This window comes from Diceros bicornis, chromosome 11 (genome assembly GCF_020826845.1).
Source record: "Diceros bicornis minor isolate mBicDic1 chromosome 11, mDicBic1.mat.cur, whole genome shotgun sequence".
Classification (NCBI taxonomy): domain Eukaryota; kingdom Metazoa; phylum Chordata; class Mammalia; order Perissodactyla; family Rhinocerotidae; genus Diceros; species Diceros bicornis.
Genome location: NC_080750.1, coordinates 74,909,637 through 74,915,636, shown reverse-complemented (window position 1 = coordinate 74,915,636; position 6,000 = coordinate 74,909,637). Strand labels below are relative to the sequence as shown.

At 40.8% G+C, this 6,000-nt stretch overlaps 1 protein-coding gene across 1 annotated transcript in view; it reads right to left on the bottom strand.

The window, feature by feature from the left end:
* Positions 1-1,414: 1,414 nt before the first annotated feature.
* The window catches only part of LOC131411579 (ral guanine nucleotide dissociation stimulator-like), a 34,633-nt gene continuing 30,047 nt past the window's right edge, over positions 1,415-6,000 (bottom strand). The window contains exon 8 of the transcript XR_009221579.1: positions 1,415-1,705. The gene's annotated coding sequence lies outside the window, so the exon portion shown is untranslated. The remainder of the gene's footprint in view (positions 1,706-6,000) is intronic.

Sequence of the window (6,000 nt, the reverse complement as noted above, 5' to 3'; positions counted from 1 at the left end):
GCGTTCAGTCACCTGCCCTCTCACCTGAGTACAATGGAGTTTGTTGAATGTGTTCTGACTCTTACTCTCTCTGTAGTTAATAAGTCTGGGAGCTCCATACCCCTAGAAAAAACACATGACTCATAAAGAATTTTCTCAACTAAACGGAGTTGAGGGTTGTGGTGTTGCCAGAGAGTTTGATGCTTAAAGAAAATACAGCTGGTGCTCATGAGGAAGAAAGAGGGTCACCTACTCCTGGAGGGCTTTTATTGATGCTCCTATAGAATGAGCAAGTTTAAAATAAAACCACATTGCTTAAACCTCACTAACTGATTGTTTTATTTTCAAATAATGTGCTCTGAAAATCTGCTATGTCTAAAAAACTATTTCATAAAACTGACACAATTCTGTTTTTTATTCTCTGGTATTTGAAATACTATTAAAACTGTAACTCCTTTAACATTCTACAATATACAAACAGGCAAATATCAATTATATTCTCTAAAAATGTTTGCTCCCATGCTAAATATTAATATATGGTAGCAAAACTGGTTACCACCCAGTTTTTAACTAATTTTTTGCTTTTGAAATTACATATAAAATTTGTGTTTTGAAGTATTTTCCTAAAACTCAACATCTTTCTGACATAAGTGGACTAGTTGAGAGGTAACTAGAATGAAATTTGATCTTTAAAACTCTAGCTTTATGTAAGAATTGATAATATCAGGCAGTTGAAAGTTGAGTCTCTCCACATTATATTTATTAATTGTGAATAGCCACATCTATTACCAAGTGCTGAATAATAAAAAGAAATTAAACAATATCAGCACTCTTACCCCACATGTGGTACAGTTTATATGCAAATAAATTCTCAAAGGTCAGAGAAATGCTTATGATTTCAGATAACTGGTAATATACTTGCTCATTCCAGTTTTAACCTCATTTGAAATTGACTTAAAATTCTTCTCTTAGGATCCTGGTCTAATCAGTGCCCCCTGCTCCCCTCAATGCCTCATTTGATTGCAAAGTTATCTGAAGAATTTAATATTCTTTTCCATTTGTTCTCTTTAAAATATCTGTGATAGTGATTTTTATACAATGACCAGTTGGTACAATTTATTATTAGTTTCAGAAACATCTTTATTTAGGAACAAATCAAGGAAATGTAGCCAGAAAAACCCAGGACCCTGTCACCGTAGCCGAATCAATGAACGCAATGACCAGGGACCGAGGAAAAGAAAAGTGGTTTAATTTTGCCAGCAAAATGAGGCTGTAGTGGGCACATGCCCCAAAATCCACAGTCCTCCTGAGGCATTAGGAGTTGAGGCTTTTAAAGGAAAGTCTGTGGGAAATAATATATCCTTGGTGACTGATTATTTGTTGGAGGAGTGATCCCAGTCTTCTGGCGCCAAGCCGCTGTCATCTCTGTCTACAGCGGGAGATCTAGGGCTCCATCAACCAATCTTCTCTCATCACCAGAAATTTGGCCTTGGGGTGTGGACGGCAACTGCTGCCAATTAACGATTACAGTTTACAAGGTTTTAGGTGGGGGAGGGGAGCTGCGGCTTTGCAGTTCGGCGTCCTCCCATCAGCCTGCGTTTAGCTGAGTTAGGGGAGCTGCAGGTGTCCTCTGTTTGTCTGTCCCTGTGATGAATGGTGGATTCGGCGCCAGGAAGCGGGAGTTGGGGAGCTTCAGCTTCTTGATAATTTTGAGATCTCAGTCTCCCTGTAACAAACCACAAGAACTGGTAATTAGTCAGAGTTTCAGTTTGTAGACACCTGGGCTTTCAACAATTTATTACCTCCATTTGTCTTGTGGAATTCAGGAACACAAAGGGTAAAACAACCCATATCTACATGTGAATATAACTTAGAGAAGCAGAGAAGGGGGAATGAGTGCTTTTTGATTTAACCCCATATATGGTGGGTTCAATGCTGGGGAACAGATATCAGGGCTGGTATCAGAAACAGATGTGAGGAATGTGGGGTTGCCTAGCTGATGGTGCTTGAGGGATTCCTCATGGGAGTCTTGGCATAGAAAAGTTTAAAGAGTAAAGCATCATTGGTCAGATCAAAAGTGTGGGGTGAACATAATTCTGAAGGAATAATGATGGAGATATAAGAACAAGAAGCCACTTGAATTGCGTTGGAAGGTATTAGACACATCAAAGAGCTGGGAAAAAAACCTTGTTTAATGTAAGTTCTTTCTAAACTCTAAGGCAAAAAGTAATATGAATTTACATGGTAATTATAAGCCACAAAACAAAAATTCACAAGACAAGTAAAGAACTAAAGTAGAAACCAGAGTAAGAAAAATAGAGGTTAAAGGAGAGATGGAGAGAGATGGTTGGGGTCAGAAAACAGACAATCCTTGAAGTCTCCCTCAGACTCTGATCATTCTTAGTGCTCAGTAAACACTTTGAGCCCATGAGCCTGGGGAGGGGCAAAGTGAGAGGTGGTTGGGAGGGACCACAATGCAAGGATACCCTTGTGGAGGCACTGACATTGAAAATCAGTGACATTTTGCCAAGGTGTTTACCATAATATATTAAGGATTATTCTGGAAAGTTAAGGATTTTTCTAGAATGTACATTTTCATTTTATGGAAACTCCAACTAGCCTGGAGAACGATTTAGACATTTCAGCTTTAGAAATAAACAGAGGGGTCGGCTCGGTGGCACAGCAGTTAATTGCGCACACTCTGCTGTGGTAGCCCCGGGTTCACAGGTTCAGATCCCAGGCGCGCACCAATGCACCTCTTGTCAAGCCATGGTGTGGCGGAATCCCATATACAGTAGAAGAAGATGGGCACAGATGTTAGCCCAGGGCCAATATTGCTCAGCAAAAAGAGGAGGATTGACATCAGAAGTTAGCTCAAGGCTGACCTTCCTCCCCCCAAAAAAAAGGAAAGAAAGAAATAATGAGAATCTTTTCTGTCAGTTTTAAGAATGAAAACCAGTTAGCATCTGGAAAACAGTTGCAATTTGACATGAGAATGTGAAGAAAGAATTAGATGTCACACGTTGTTTTTGCTTTTCTCTGGGGCAGTAGGGCTTGCAGGGGGAATGAAGTTCCATCTTTGCTCTATTGAGTTTGAGAAGGTGTAAAATTCATTTGTGCTGGGCAACACTGTTGACCTGTGGAGAAAGACAAATGGTTCCAGCAGCTGATCTAAAGGAATAACTGAGCTCATAAAAGTTCTTAGCTTATAAAAGGTGCTTCTTCTTTATTGAACTTTACTGGACATCCATTGACCTATATGTGCAAGATATTTGTGGTAGGTATTGAAGAAAATACAAAGAATTATAAGGTTCCAAGCTCCTCCACATACATGAAACTGTTTGCAAGATGTAATTAGGTTCTGCCAAGGTATTTAGTGTATGTTGTATTACAGAACCTAAAAAAATTGGGAATGTTATTCAGAAAATGTAATTAAGGACAGCTCCTTAGGAGAGGTAGACTAGATCAAGTCCTCAAATGGATCACTTTTGGGCAGGTGGAGGGAAGAAAGAATGAGGATTTCAAATGGAAGAAGAGGGGAAAGGTACAGACGTAGAAAGGAACATGGCGTTTGGGCATGGGGGTGGGGAGGCCATGACAGGCACAGTCTTCCTGTGACTGAGAGGCAGCTCAGTTTCCTCCTCCAGGAGCCCAGCACTGCTTCCCACCTCCTTGCCTCCTCCACCTGCAGACCCCCGGCCTGAACCAAGGCCTATTTATCTGGATCGCTGCCCAGTCTCCCAACAGGTCCCTCTACTTCCAGTCTTAATTTCTTCTAATCTTTCCTCCACAATACCTCCAGAGTTACCTTCTAGAATCTAAATTTGCTTAAATCTGATATCTGCTTAGACTGCTACAATGACTGCTCAGAGCATCCGAGAGAACATTCAGACTCCTGAGCTGGACACGCAGGCTTTCTCTTGCTGTCCTCATCTTTAGCCTCATCACCCACTGTTTCCTACATGTTTGCTTTTTTCCAGCCTTAAAAATACCCCCATACTCTGAAATCCTTAGCATCCTTTATATCTGTCTTTTTATATGTGTTTCTTCTGTCTTCCTACCCTCTTTTTTGATCAACTTAATTCCTATTTCTCAATCTAAACTCATGTCAAATGTTCCTTCCTCTTGGACACTTTTCCTGGGAGGTCTCCATTTAGAGACCCCTTTTGATGTCGCCACTCGGGGACCTTGTACTTATCTACTTTTTCTTAACTGTTGTTTTTTTCATGTCTCATTGACAGTGAGCTCCTTAAAGCTGAGACTATCCTTCTTCTTCATAAATAAATGGCAAGCAATAGGATATATTGGAGCATATGAGGAAGCCATTTGGTGTAAAACTAATTAGGCTTGACCTTGTTTTTTTTTCCCCCCCAAAAGGGGCCTGTAGCCTCTGTTCATCCATTGTATATCAGCTTTAAGCAATTAACATGTCCCAAAGACAAAAACAATGACCTAAGGTGCTGATGTGATAAATGCAACTTCTCCCACATTGGCATTTCCTTAAGGATAAGCATTTCTCCCTAGGCTAGGATTTGATTGCTGTGCTCATCCTGTGACCACCCAACTCGAGACAACAGCCACATCCATGGAGACAGCAGACCTGATACCTACTGTGTCCATCAATCAACGTGCTGAAAGGTCAATGTCACGGCTATTATGAAAGGAACATTGCAATCACATGTGAAACATGCTCTTTGATGGTATATAACCACTCTGTACACCCCACTTCTTTGGAGTGCTCCATTTCTTAGTGAAAGGACTCTCCCCGGCTATATGGCCCTCAAATGTTGGCTCATCATAAACTCAACCCAATTTTGATTTATAGATTGGTCATGGATTATTTGTGTCAACATTCTATTTGTCCCTCCAGTATCTAAACACAGTACCTGACACCTTTGGGGCACTCAGAAAATGTTTGATGATTGAATATGTATGTGAGAGACCACACTGACTGGAGAAGAAGAGGCTTTTCGGGGCGTGCTAGAAAATTCGCTCACATTCCTACCACAGTGGTTGAGGCTGTGTGCTTTGGACCAGTTTGTCTGGGCACCAATCCCAGTTATTCCACTTTTAACTGGGGAACCTGTGCAAAGTATTTACTCTCTGAGATTTAGTTTTCTCATCTATAAAATGAGGCTACTGAGAACTCCTGTCTCATAGGGTTTCAGTGAGACTGAAATGCATTAACTTATGTAAAGTGCTTAGAAGAGCTCCTGGCGCATAGTAGGCACTAAAATGTTAGCTGTTATGTTATCATTATTGCTCTTATATATAAGCAATACTCTGGTTTTGAAAAGATGCTTTCATAGTATAGTTGATCCTCATTATTTGTGGATTCCGTGTTTGCACACTTGCACACTAGCTAAAATGTACTGACAGCCTCCAAATAAACACTCACAGGGCTTTCATGTCCATTTGCAGATATGCACAAAGTGGTGAAAAACTTGAGTCACTCGACATGCACGTTCCCAGCTGAGGGGAACAAGGTGACGCTCTGCCCTCTTGTTTCAGCCCATGCTGTAAACAAGTGTCCTTCTTGCAGTCTATTTAGTGCCTCATTTCTCATCTTTTTGTGCCTTGTGTTGGTGACTTTGCTGTTCAATATGTCCCCCATGTGTAGCGCTGCAATGCTGCCTGGTGTTCCTCAGGGCAAGAGATTGTGACATGCCTTTACAGAGAAAGTATGTGTGTTCGACAAGCTTCTTTCAGACATAAGGTACAGTGCTGTTGGTGTGAGTTCAATGTTAATATATCAACAATATATTTTAAATAAGGTGACTTTAAAGAGAAACACACAGAGAATAAGGCTACGTATTGATCAGTTGAAGAAAATGTGACTAAGGCTTGCAGCAACCTAACCCTGCATTTCTCGTAGGAGCAGTGGGTCATATTCACTGACTCAGTGTTCACAGTGACTTTATAGAATGTCACACTGTGCATAACAACCATCATTGTGCATATCTTATGTAATCCTCACATACTCCTTTATAGTAGGCAGGGTAGGGAATAGGTTGTCCACAT